The following is a 12,953-nucleotide window of genomic DNA, read 5'->3' as shown; positions in this document are numbered from 1 at the left end:
GGCTGCGGTTGTGACCCAGGGGAGGGGGGCACGGACGGTTAGGGTTGTGGCTGGGGGGTGGGCGGCGGTGATGGAGCGGCTGGGAAGCAGCGGCGGTGGTTGGGAAGAAGTTGCCTTGCAGCGGCAGTGGGGCAGAAGGGAAGCGGGGCTGCGGCAGGATGAGACGCTGGCAGCGTCGTCTCCTAGCAGCGATGGTGGGTCGAGTGGGAGGCGACGACCACGGTGGACTCTGGCCGGAAGCGGGGCAGGGACGGTCGTTGGCCGGAGAGCAGCGACGGCCGGCGGTGGGCTGGCCGCAAGCAGGGGAAGCAGGGGTGCGTGGCTGCGGCTTCTTCTTTCTCTCTTTCTTCTTCTTTTTTTTTTTTTTTTTTTTTTTTTTTTTTTTTTTTTTTTTTTTTTTTTTTTTTTTTTGAGATGATGAACTACAACGAGAACACCGAGGATCGCCGCTCTGATACCAAATGATAAGACCCAAGTCTTATTGTCGCTCTGATACCAAATGATAATCAGTCTCCTTGGATACCAAATGATAAGACCCAAGTCTTATTGTCGCTCTGATACCAAATGATAATCAGCCTCCTTGATCGCTTCGAGGGGATCATTTCGAGGGGATCGGCCTCCTAGGGTTTATCCAAAGACAGAATAGTATTTTTTATAGATTACTGAAAAGAAGCAGTTATATCCCTATTTATAGAGTTTCACTCAGAGTCCATCGGGACTTGAACTCTCATAATAAATAAATATTAAATAAACCTCTACTTGATTCTAATTGAACCAAACTGACTCAATAAACAACTGGACTAAACAGACTCAATAAACATTATTCAAAAGCTCAGAAAAGGGTCATAACAGGTATTTATAGGCCCTAAGAGGATTCAAATTTGGGCTCCAAATTTTGAATTCTCTTGGGTTTCCGAGGCTGACGGTGCCACCGCCTATCAGTGTTTGACACTGACAGTGTACTAGCTGTGCCACTATCGGACCTCTCGGGTGCTGGGCGGTGCCACCGCTCAGTCCAACGGTGCCACCGCCTAATCTGGTGGTGCCACCGCCTACACTATTTTAGCTCACTGGTTGGGCTCCAAACTTGGCCAAAACCAGTCCAAACTCAGGCCCAATTATCCCCCAGTTGGGTTATAGGATTAACACCTAATCCTAACCCTAATGAACATGCTAAATATGAATTTAAAGACATTTCCTAAGCTATTACAAACTCCGCAAGTCAAGACTTCTTCCGACGAGCTTCCGACGAACTTCCGATGGTCTTCCGATAAACTCTCGGAAACCATTCTGCGGACTCCCGGCAAGCTCCTAGACTTCACGATTTGATCTTGGCGAGTTCCAACGAGCTTCTTCGGCAATCTTCGATCTTTCTTGACGAGCTCTGCGAACTTCCAACGAACCTTCCGGCGAGCTTCCGAAAAACCCTTCGGCAAGCTCCCTACTCATTCTCAGCTAGTTCCGACAGCATTCCTGATGAACCTTCGGGCTTTCGTCGAACTCTCGAACTCGCAACGAATCCTTCACACTTGACTCCGACACTTTGTTTCGCTTTATGTCTTCGTTGTTATCGTAGTTAATCCTGCACACACAAGCCAAAACTTTACTCCGATCTAGACAATTATTACAACACGAATTGACATTCTGTTGCCCTGTACATCATTGGTTGGCGCTTCATCCGATTCTTCAGCGCATCGTCCTCTCTTGCGGCTTGTTGCCCAATCGGTGATTGCCCTCCGCAACCCCGATATCCTTGGCGCAATTCCGCTCTCCTTGGCTCGATGCCCGATGTCCGAAGCCTTCTGCCACCCAATATCCGGACATGATCTCCTCCGGCACAACGTCAATTCCTCCTGCGTCAACTGTCTAATCCTGATAGAGTAGACCTGCATCACTCAAAATGCAGTTAAACATCTAAACACAATCAATTAGTTTCATCATCAAAATCTGAGATTCAACAATCTCCCTCTTTTTGATGATGACAACTAAAATTGATGACTAACAGAGTTAACCTTAACTCCCTGGAGTTTAACCAAACTCCCCCTATCAATATGCCATTGATAGAGCACTTGAATTATCCCAAATCCAAGTAACATTCATCACATGTTATGAAAAACATTTAAACCATCATGCAAATATATATAAAATATTTAATTCAATGCATGAAGTCATCAATATACTTCTCCCCCTATGTCATCAACAAAAAGGAGAAGTAGCTTTGGCTATTTTAAAAGATATTCAAGTTTTTGTAACATGAAGCTAGATTTTCATCATAACATATAAGCACAAAAGCATAGTAAGATTCTTAAGTTCAATCATGGCAATTCAACACTTAGCTTCTTGTGCAAGATTGCACTTTGCTTTTCTTTGCATGTTCTAACTAGTAAAAGCTTTCTCCCCTTTGTTTTTGTCGAAAAGAAGGGAAGAGTACAAGCTAGCCAGCATTTGCCTTGAGCTAGCAATCTTTCTCCCCCTATGTCATTGTCGAAAAGAAGGAGAGGAACCAATGATTTAGACTTTTATATAAATTATGAATTTGCATCAATCAATATTTCAATCATCACATGATATATACAAGACAAAAATGCAAAAAAATCATGTCATGAAAACATCAATTGTTAAACATGATATGATAATAGTCTCAAAATTTTCAATTTGCGATACATATGATACATTGTGATACTAAAAAATTTAATGCGATTCTTTTAAGGATATCAACCTATTTTTGATACAAAGCATGACAAGAGCAATTATATTGTAAGTTTTCTAAGTTTTGCATTTTTTGCTTCTTTTGAGATAGCAATTCTTTGCTTCTCTACAAGCTAGCAACTTTTACAATATGCAAGTTTTACTACATACAAGCTAGCAAATTTAAAGATATGCAAGTTGACATATTTGCTTTTCTTTGCAATGTGCATGATAGTATTTCTTTGTAATGTTCAAGATAGCAAATTGTACATCATGCTAGCTAGCAAATTAAAGATGTTCAAGAAAGCAAGCTCTTTCTTCTCTTTTGAGAAGTGTCATTTTTGCTTCCTTAGCAAAATACCAAACTAGCAAGGGACTATGTTTTACTTGAGGCAAGCAAACAATTTGGCAAGTGTTACATTTGTATCTTTCTTTAGATGTGCAAGAAAGTAAGCAAGTTTTTACATTTTCTTGACTTGTGCAAGGTAGCTAATTTCTCTTTGAGATGACCCTTTACATCAATTCAAGATAGCACATTAGCAACTCTTTCTCTCCCTTTGTTATTGGCAAAAAGAAAGGAAGATTCAAGTCATGAATATCAAAATAATACATTTATCATGAATATTTCATTATTGAGTGCATCATTATTGCATGCATAATACCAAATCATCATATATAGTTTCAAAATATATAAACTCATCATTATATGCATGATTCCAAATCATCATTCATATCATTTCAATCATTGTTTCAATCATCACTATAACTCATCATGCACAAAATGTAAAATCATCTAACATGATACAAACATTTATTTTTAAAATATTTATCACTATTTTCATGTATGATAATAAAGTATTCATGATACCAAACATTAAGTCAACAATGATTCATTTTATCAAAACTCTTCTTTTTATAAATAACAAAAATTGTAGGTGTACAAAGAAAAGATTGTGAAAAAAAAATCTCAAGTAGTAAATCCAAGAAGTCAAGATCATAATTCGAATACAAACTCATTCAAATTCAAATCATCAAAATCTCAACATTACTTTCAAGAGATTCAAAATGGTATACATAGATTTATCATAAAGCAAATTAATTTTCAATCATCACATAAGGCATTTAAAGAATTTTTGAAACATAGGAGAATGATTAATTTAAGCATGCAATGTTTCAATCAAATTCAAGTCATGAATATCAATACTTTCATATTGTGAGTATCAATTCATGAATACCAAAAGATATTATTTATGATTCTAATTATGCAAGATCAAGATTATGATTTAGATAAAACTCATTCAAATAAAATCGTTAATTTGAGATTCATAATCAAGTCATCAAAATCAATTTCGAGATTCATAAAATATTATGAAATCATTAATTTCGATCAGATAGGAAAAGTATTTTTTAAGTGATTCTTTTTCATCTAAGCATGCCTTAGTCATTATATACCAAATCAAGATAAGTATGAAAGTTCAAGACGTAAAGGCAAAATCTTATAAAATAACTTATCAAGCAAGATTTTAAACATCTATTTTCAAGCCAGAGTAAGTCAAGGATTCAATTATCTCATGTCATAAATTCCAACGGGCATCTCAAATTATCAACATCACATTAAAAAGATATTTCAAAAAGACATATCGATAAGTGGTTCATTTGTATCATTTCATTTTCGGAAGATTCTCCTCTTTGGTAAATAAATCTAGAAGAATAAAATAAATTAAGGGAGATATAACATGATTGAAGAATTGAACATGATTCATATTTAAAATGTATCTCATGTCATAAGTATGAATCAAGTATTTATGAAATCTGAAATCATCCTCAAAGTCACATTCAATAAATTCATACATGACAAGCATAGATTTATTGAAAAGTCGATAAGATAGAGGATCACATTTTATTTTTATAAATTTCTATTCATATGATTTGCTTCTTATAAGCATGCCTTTACCTTTAATAAAATAAGCATCAACATTTAAGACGAAAAGGTAAATTTCGTAAAACAAATCATCAAGCATGATTCCATGATAATATCCTTTTAATATCTTGATATTCATCATCAAGTATGATTTCAAAAAGTATGTCCAAGAGAAATCATTAAGACCAAATGTATGAAACACTAATTTATTTTCAAAATATTCATCATGTTTATTTTCATGAGATTCACAAGATTGGTAAAATAAATTCATTAATCTCAATAGGATAGAAATTTCATTTCCATTTCATACAATTGATTTCATGTGAGGGTATTCAAATCTTTTGTAAAAACATGTATCATCATTTAAAATCGAAACATAAGTTTCGTCATGAAACCGTCAAGACCAAACACATCATGATATCACATCTATCATCAAAAGACTATTAAGAAATTCATATATAGATGTACATGCACTATGTCATCTTAATATGTCATGAGAATGTCATCTTAATTCGTCATAAAAACGATTAGACCAAAAATATGTTAATCTAAAATGAGAGTTTCAAATCAACATTTACTTTAAAAACTCATACATGACATAAAATCATCAAGATACACATGCATGGATTAATCCTAAGCATAATCACATATCATATAATTATCATCCCTAATGTTGCATACATCATTCAACATTTCAAAACATAATATGCATGAAACCTTAGCAATATACTTTTCATGATCAAATTTTTAATTTTTCAAAGATGCTAAAAAGAAAAATAATTTTTTATTTCCTATTCCTACTATCTAAATTAAGCACTCATGAAAAGCTTCAAGTAATTTCAAAATAATTCAAGAGAGTTGAGTTACTTACCTTGTAGTCGAAGCCCGTCAAAGCCTAATTCGCTGTTTCACCTTTGGAAGTTCTTGATTCATCCTTAGTTGCCTTCCACTTCTTTGGCCTCTTCCTCCATTCAAGTTCATTGTTTATTTTAGATTTTTGTTTAATGAACTTATTAAGATTTAGTGTTCGAAGTTCAAGTTCATCATTGTCCTCATCACTTGAGTCATCGCTCAAGTGATATTCATTTGTCCGGAGTTCCAAATCCTTCCTATTCTTTAGAAGGTGGTTCATGTGCTCATTATGTTCATCATGTGCATTGCGCACCATTTCATATGTCATCAATGAGCCGATAAGTTCTTCAAGTGGAAAAATATTTAAATATTTTGTTTCTTGTATTGCCGTTACTTTTGATTCTCAAGCTTTAGAAAGTGATCGTAAAACTTTACTAACAAGTTCAAAATTCGAGAAACATTTACCAAGAGCTTTTAAACCATTGACGACATCCGTAAAATGGGTGTACATGTCACCAATGGTTTCGCTCGGCTTCATTCGAAAAAGCTCGAAATCATGTATTAAAAAGTTGATTTTCGAATCTTTAACTCTAGAAGTGCCTTCGTATGTGATTTCAAGAGTGTGCCATATGTCGAAAGCCAATTCGCACAAAGAAACCCGATTGAACTCATTTTTGTCCAAAGCGCAAAATAAGGCATTCATAGCCTTTCCGTTTTAAAAAAAATACCTCCTCTCCAAATCTGACGATTCGTTCATTGGTTTAGAGGAAAGTTAAAAACTGTTTTCAATAATATTTCATAAATCCAAATTCATAGAAATCAAGAAAACTCTCATTCGAGTTTTCCAATAAGTGTAGTCCAATCCGTTAAACAATGGTGGATGAACAACCGATAAGCCCTCTTGAAAGCCATGAAGAGCCATTTCTCTCGGGTGTAAATCCGAAATGAGAAATACCGGGCTCTGATACCAATTGTTAGGATCGGAGCGGCACTAAGAGAGGGGGAGGGGGGGGGGGGGGGGGGGGGGGGTGAATTAGTGTAATGGATTAAAACATCGGTTTTGGAAAATTTTTCGTATGATAAAAATCAAACTTTGAAGTGCTTAACTTGAAAGCGTGTTCGTAAAGGTGTGCAGCAAAAGTAATGAGGAAGTAAAGCACGTATGAAGGTTTGCAGTAAGGTAAATAGCAATAAGTAAATGCAAACCAGAGAATATGTCAATTTTATAGTGGTTTGGTCAAATGACCTACAACTACTTGCGAAGCCTTCTTCGATGAGGCTCCCAACTTCCACTAGCAAATCACTTTGAAGGGGAAGGACAAATACCCCTCTTACAACCTTTTACAAATGGTTCACACTCTTACAGATTTTCAAAGAGAATGAGGGAGGTGAACACTTAAACTATTGAAAACAAGACTTGCTAAAGACTTTTTTAAGGCTTTATCTCAATCTCTAACTTCTCAAAGGTTGTGTTCTCTGCTGAGAATTGAGGGGTATTTATAGGCCCCAAGAGGATTCAAATTTGGGCTCCAAATTTTGAATTCTCTTAGGTTTCTAAGGCTGGCGGTGCCACCACCTATCAGTGTCTGACACTAATAGTGTACCGGCGGTGCCACCGCCCAGTCCGGTGACGCCACCGTCGGACCTCTCGGGTGCTGGGCAGTGCCATCGCTTAGTCTAGCGGTGCTACCGCTTGGTTCTCGGGTTCTGGGCGGTGCCACCACCTACACTATTTCAGCTCATTGGTTGGGCTCCAAACTTGGCCCAAACCAGTCCAAACTCGGGCCCAATTGGCCCCTACTTGGGTTATAGGATTAACACCTAATCCTAACCCTAATTAATGTGCTAAATATGAATTTAAAGACATTTCCTAAGCTATTACAAAGTTCGCAAGTCAAGACTTCTTCCGGCGAGCTTCCGGGGAACTTCCGGTGGTCTTCCGATAAACTCTCGGAAACCATTCTACGGACTCCTGGCAAGCTCCTAGACTTCACGATTTGATCTTGGAGAGTTCCAACGAGCTTCTTCAGCAAGCTCCGATCTTTCTCAGTGAGCTCCGTGAACTTCCAACGAACCTTCCGGCGAGCTTCCGAAAAACCTTTCGGCAAGCTCCCTACTCATTCTCGGCTTGTTCCGGCAGCATTCCTAATGAACCTTCGGACTTCCGTCGAACTCTCGAACTCGCAACGAATCCTTCACGCTTGACTCCGACACTTTGTTTCGCATTATGTCTTCATCGTTATCGTAGTTAATCCTGCACACACAAGCCAAAACTCTACTCCGATCTAGACAATTATTACAATGCGAATTGACATTCTGTTGCCCGGCACATCATTGGTTGACACTTCGTCCGATTCTTTAGCGCACCATCCTCTCTTGCGGCTTGTTGCCCAATCGGCAGTTGACCTCCACAACCCTAATATCCTTAGCGCAATTCCACTCTCTTTGGCCTGATGCCCGACGTTTGAAGCCTTCTGCCGTCCAACATCCTAACGTGATCTCCTCCGGCACAACGTCAATTCCTCCTGTGTCAACTGTCTAATCTTGATCGAGTAGACCTGTATCACTCAAATTGCAAGTAAATATCTAAACACAATCAATTAGTTTCATCATCAAAATCTGAGATTCAACAAGGCCGTCCATGGCCACCCTGCTCGCGTTATCTCAACGCGAAGATGAGTCACTCTCCCAGTTCGTGGCACATTTCACCATTGAAATCTAGGGATTCCCAGACTCTCACCCCTCTTTAATCATGCAGGCATTCCTGATGGGCTTGAAGCCTTCGAGATTCTTCTGGTCGCTGATCGAGAAGACACCAATAACCATCTCCGAAATGTTCCAGCGTGCCAACCAGTACATCACCGCCGAAGCACTGGTGGCGGGGAAGCGCATGGACGGCAAGAGGCCAAGGGTGGAACAATTCTAGGGAACGACCTCGACAGCCCCAGCGCAATCTCGTCGGAGGTTTGACTGACAAGAGCTACTGCTCCCGAGGCCCCCGCCTCTCCCCCTAATCACGTCTCGCACTGAAATCTTTCTCCAAATCAAGGAGAAGGGTCTCTTGCGACAACCCCATCCCATGATAACCACTCACAAAGATCGGTCTAAATATTGTACGTTCCACCGAGACTACGGCCATGACATGGAGGACTGCCACGACCTCTAGAATCAAATCGAGGAACTGATCCGGAGAGGTCACCTCGGACGCTACCTCAAGGAACCCCGGGAAGCAACTCCGCGCTCTAGGGGACCCGTTGAAAGACAAATTGACGTCAACTTTGGAGGACCAGCATGTTAGGATCGAGAGCACTAAGAGGGGGGTGAATTAGTGCAGTGGAAAATTTTCTGCGATTAAAATCGAAAGCTGCGTTCGAACGATAAAAACAACTTCTGTATGAAAGTTGATACTAATCAAGGTTAAAGTCAAACTAAGCAGGCAGTTTGCAGCTATGATGAAAACCAGAATATCGACGTAAATTGAAATCCGACGTTCGTACGAAGAAACTGATTTACGTCTAAATGCTGATTCGTAAATCACTTGATTAGATAAGACGCAGTTTAAGCAGGAGTATAAAGGCAGTGTGCAGTATTGGTAAAGCTCAAAACGTAAATGCAATCTGCAATATGATGATCATACGAAAAAACAGATTTACGTCTAAACGCAGATTTACGTCAAAACACAGATTTACGTCTAAACGCAGATTTACGTCTAAACGTTGAAACATGTTTGTAAAATCGCAGAGGGCAGTAGCTATTGAGAAGTTTGCAGTGAAGGTAAAATGCTCAAAGGAAATGCAAACCGAGATTTAGAGTGGTTCGGTCAATCTTGACCTACTCCACTTTTGGCTTCCTCCACCGATGAGGTCACCGACGTCAACTAGAGGCCTTCCTTCAATAGATGAAGGCCAACCACCTTCTTATAGATTCACTCCTTTTTACGGGCTTAGGAGACAACCTTTACAGAAGTTTTCTCTCCTCTCTTTACAATTCGAACTTGAAGAATAGAAGGAGGAGAACTAGTAGTTTTGAGCTCTAAGAAACACAGAAAGACAGCAATATTTCGAGTGTATGTGCTGTGCTTTCAGTGCTGAATGGGTGGGGTATTTATAGGCCCCAACCCAGTTCAAATTTGGAGCTCAAATCTGTCAATTCCTGGAATTCCGGGATCAGACGGTTGCACCTCCTGACTGGGGCGGTTGCACCGCCTAGCAGAGCTCGAAAACTGAGCCTCTAGGTGGTGCCACCTCTATTAGGGGCGGTTGCACCTCTCTGCCAGAGCTCGAAGACTGAGCTCAGGCGGTTGCACCGCCTGACTGGGGAGGTTGCACCGCCTGGCAGAGCTCGAAACTTGAGCTCTGGCGGTGCTACCTCCTGACAGAGGAGGTTGCACCACCCAGTCTCGCTCGGAGACTGAGCCCTGGGCGGTTGCACCTCTTGGCTGGGGCGGTTGCACCGCTCAGTCTCGCTGGGAGACATAGCCTGGGCAATGCTACCTCCCTACCTGGGCGGTTGCACCTCCCACAGCAACTTGGGTCCGAATGGGTTGAACCATTCGACCCAATTTGAGTTCTTCAGGGGCCCAATTGCCCCAGGATTAAGCTAATGGGATCACCTCCCATTTCTAACTTAATCAAAGTGCTAACTACGATTATTTCCTAAGACATATTCTGAAGCTTGCTTCGGTGCGTCACTCGCTTCTTCCGGCGAGTTTCCGGCGAACTTCTGTCGATCATCCGATGAACCCTCGGTGATGCTCCTACGGACTTCCAGCAAACTCCTGGACTGCGACGATCCACTTGGCAAGTTCCGACGAGCTCCTTTGGCAAGCTTCTGGACTTCTCGGATTTGTTCCCGTAGAACCTCCGACGACCGTCCGAACTTCCGTCGAGCTCTCGAACTCCCAACGTGATCATTGTCATGACTCCGGCGCAACTCCTGCTGTATGTCTTACTTTCATCGTAGTTAATCCTACACACACAAAAACAAAAACTTCGATCGAGACAATTAATCCTAAGCAATTTACCAAGTTGTCCAGCATGTCATTGGTCCCTCGACGCTTCGTCTGATTCTTCGGCGCATCATCCTTTCCTGCAGCCTATTGCCCAATCGGCCAATTGACTCTGCAACTCTGATATCCTTGGCACAATACCCGCTCTTCTTGGCCCGATGCCCGAGTCCACAGCCTGAAGCCTTCTGTCGATACGTCGACCGATCCACCAGCCCGACGTCCAATCATCTGACATGTTCCTCCGGCACAACATGATGTTCTTGCTTTAATTGTCTCATCCTGATCGAAGCACCCTACGTCACTCAAGATGCAGATTAAATCATAAACATATATCAAGTAGTTTCATCATCAAAATACGAGATTCAACACAGCAGCTGGTGGCAATAGCTCTACAGCGAGGAAGGCCTATGCCCATAGCGCGGTCGAGAAACGTCCCCAGCCCGAGCTCGAGCCTGAAATCACTTTCGGGGCCTGAGAAGTTGAGCGCTCCCATCATGATGATGCTTTGGTGATCTCCATTCGGATCACCAACGCTCGAGTCAAAAGGGTAATGGTCGACACCGGGAGTTCCACCGACGTCCTTTACCTCGACGCCTTCAAGAAGCTCGGTTTGCCCAAGGAAGACCTTGCCCCTATGGCGTTAGCACTCACTGGGTTTATAGGGGATTCCATCTCCCTACTCGGGACCACCATCCTCCCTGTCACCATCGGGGAAGAGCCGAGAGCAAAGATAATAATGACCACTTTCATGGTGGTCGATTTGCCCTCGGCCTATAATGTCATCCTCGGCCGACCGATGCTCAACAAGTTAAAAGCGGTGGTTTCCACCTACCATAGGTCCATCAAGTTTCCGACTTCGGCAGGGATCGGGGAGTCCTAGAGTGACCCAGGAGAGTCAAGGCGATGCTATCTCACGATGATTACTCTCCCGGGGAAATCGCACCCAAGTCAAGTCCCCGACCCTCGTGAGGGACCCATAGCACCGATGCCGCTGGAGCCTCCCGAGCAACTCACCGAGGTACCCCTGAAAAGGAGCCGACCCGATCTGACCGTCAAGGTCGGAACAACGCTCCCTGAAGCATATCAACTCCATCTTATTGACTTCCTGAGGAAAAATACTGATGTGTTCACATGGTCCCTCGAGGAGATGCCCGGGATTGACCCATAAGTGACCTAGCACCGGCTCAACATCGACCTTGAGGCTCAGCCAATGAGACAAAGGCCAAGGAAGTTCACCCCTGACTGACAGAAGGCAATCAATGATGAGGTCGACTGCCTTAGAAGAGCAGGATTCATTACCAAGGTTCAATACCCTCGGTGGCTATCGAATGTAGTCATCGTTAAGAAATCAAATGGAAACTGGAGGATGTGTGTTGATTACACCGATCTCAACTGGGTATGCCCCAAGGACTGCTATCCACTTCCCAGGATAGACCAACTAGTCGACGCCACCACGGGCTATGAGCTCCTTATGTTCATGAATACTTTCTCGGGCTACAACCAAATTTGGATGGCGACTTAAGATCGAGAGAGTACCACCTTCGTCACCAACAGAGGGGCATATTGCTACAAAGTGATGCCCTTCAGCCTGAAAAACATTGGGATGACTTACCAAAGGATGGTTGACAAGCTGTTCAAGCACTAGCTTGGGAGGAATATGGAAGTATACATTGACGACATGATCGTAAAGAGAAAGGCCGCAAGCGCTCACTTGACCGATCTGGCGGAAACATTCCAAACGCTCATACGGTTCAACATGTGTCTAAATTCCACGAAGTGTGTCTTCGGGGTCAGCTCGGGGAGGTTCCTCAGCTTTATCATTCACCAAAAGAGGATAGATGCCAATCTAGAAAAGGTGTGGGCCATAACCGAGATGCACTCCCCCTACTCGGTCAAGGAGGTGCAGTGACTCATCGGGAAGATAGCAGCACTCGACAGGTTCATGTCATGTTCGGGCGATAAGTGCCTCCCTTTTTTCTGGGCTCTGTGATGGGCCAACAATTTTACATGGACCTCGGAGTGCGAAGAAGCCTTCGAAAAGTTGAAGGCATGCCTCGCCCGCTTGCCCCGACTCGCCTCGCCTGAGCCGAGCGAAACCCTTGGTCTCTACTTGGTGGCCTTTATTCAATCTCGTATTTTGATGATGAAACTACTTGATATATGTTTATGATTTAATCTGTGTTTTGAGTGACGCAGGATGCTTCGATCAGGATGAGACAATTAAAGTAGGAAAATCATGTTGTGCCGGAGGAACATGTCAGAAGATTGGATGTCGGGCCAGTAGATCGGTCGACGTATCGACAGAAGGCTCCGGGCAGTGGACTCAGGCATCGGGCCAAGAAGAGCGGTTAATGTGCCAAGGATATCGGAGTTGCGGAGTCAACTGGCCGATTGGGCAATAGGCCGTAGGAGAGGACGATGCACCGAAGAATCAGACGAAGCATCGAGGGACCAATGACATGCCGGACAACTTGGTTAATTGCT

Source organism: Musa acuminata, chromosome BXJ3-7 (genome assembly GCF_036884655.1).
Source record: "Musa acuminata AAA Group cultivar baxijiao chromosome BXJ3-7, Cavendish_Baxijiao_AAA, whole genome shotgun sequence".
Lineage (NCBI taxonomy): Eukaryota > Viridiplantae > Streptophyta > Magnoliopsida > Zingiberales > Musaceae > Musa > Musa acuminata.
The sequence above is the reverse complement of the archived record's forward strand: the minus strand, read 5'-3'. Positions refer to the sequence as shown.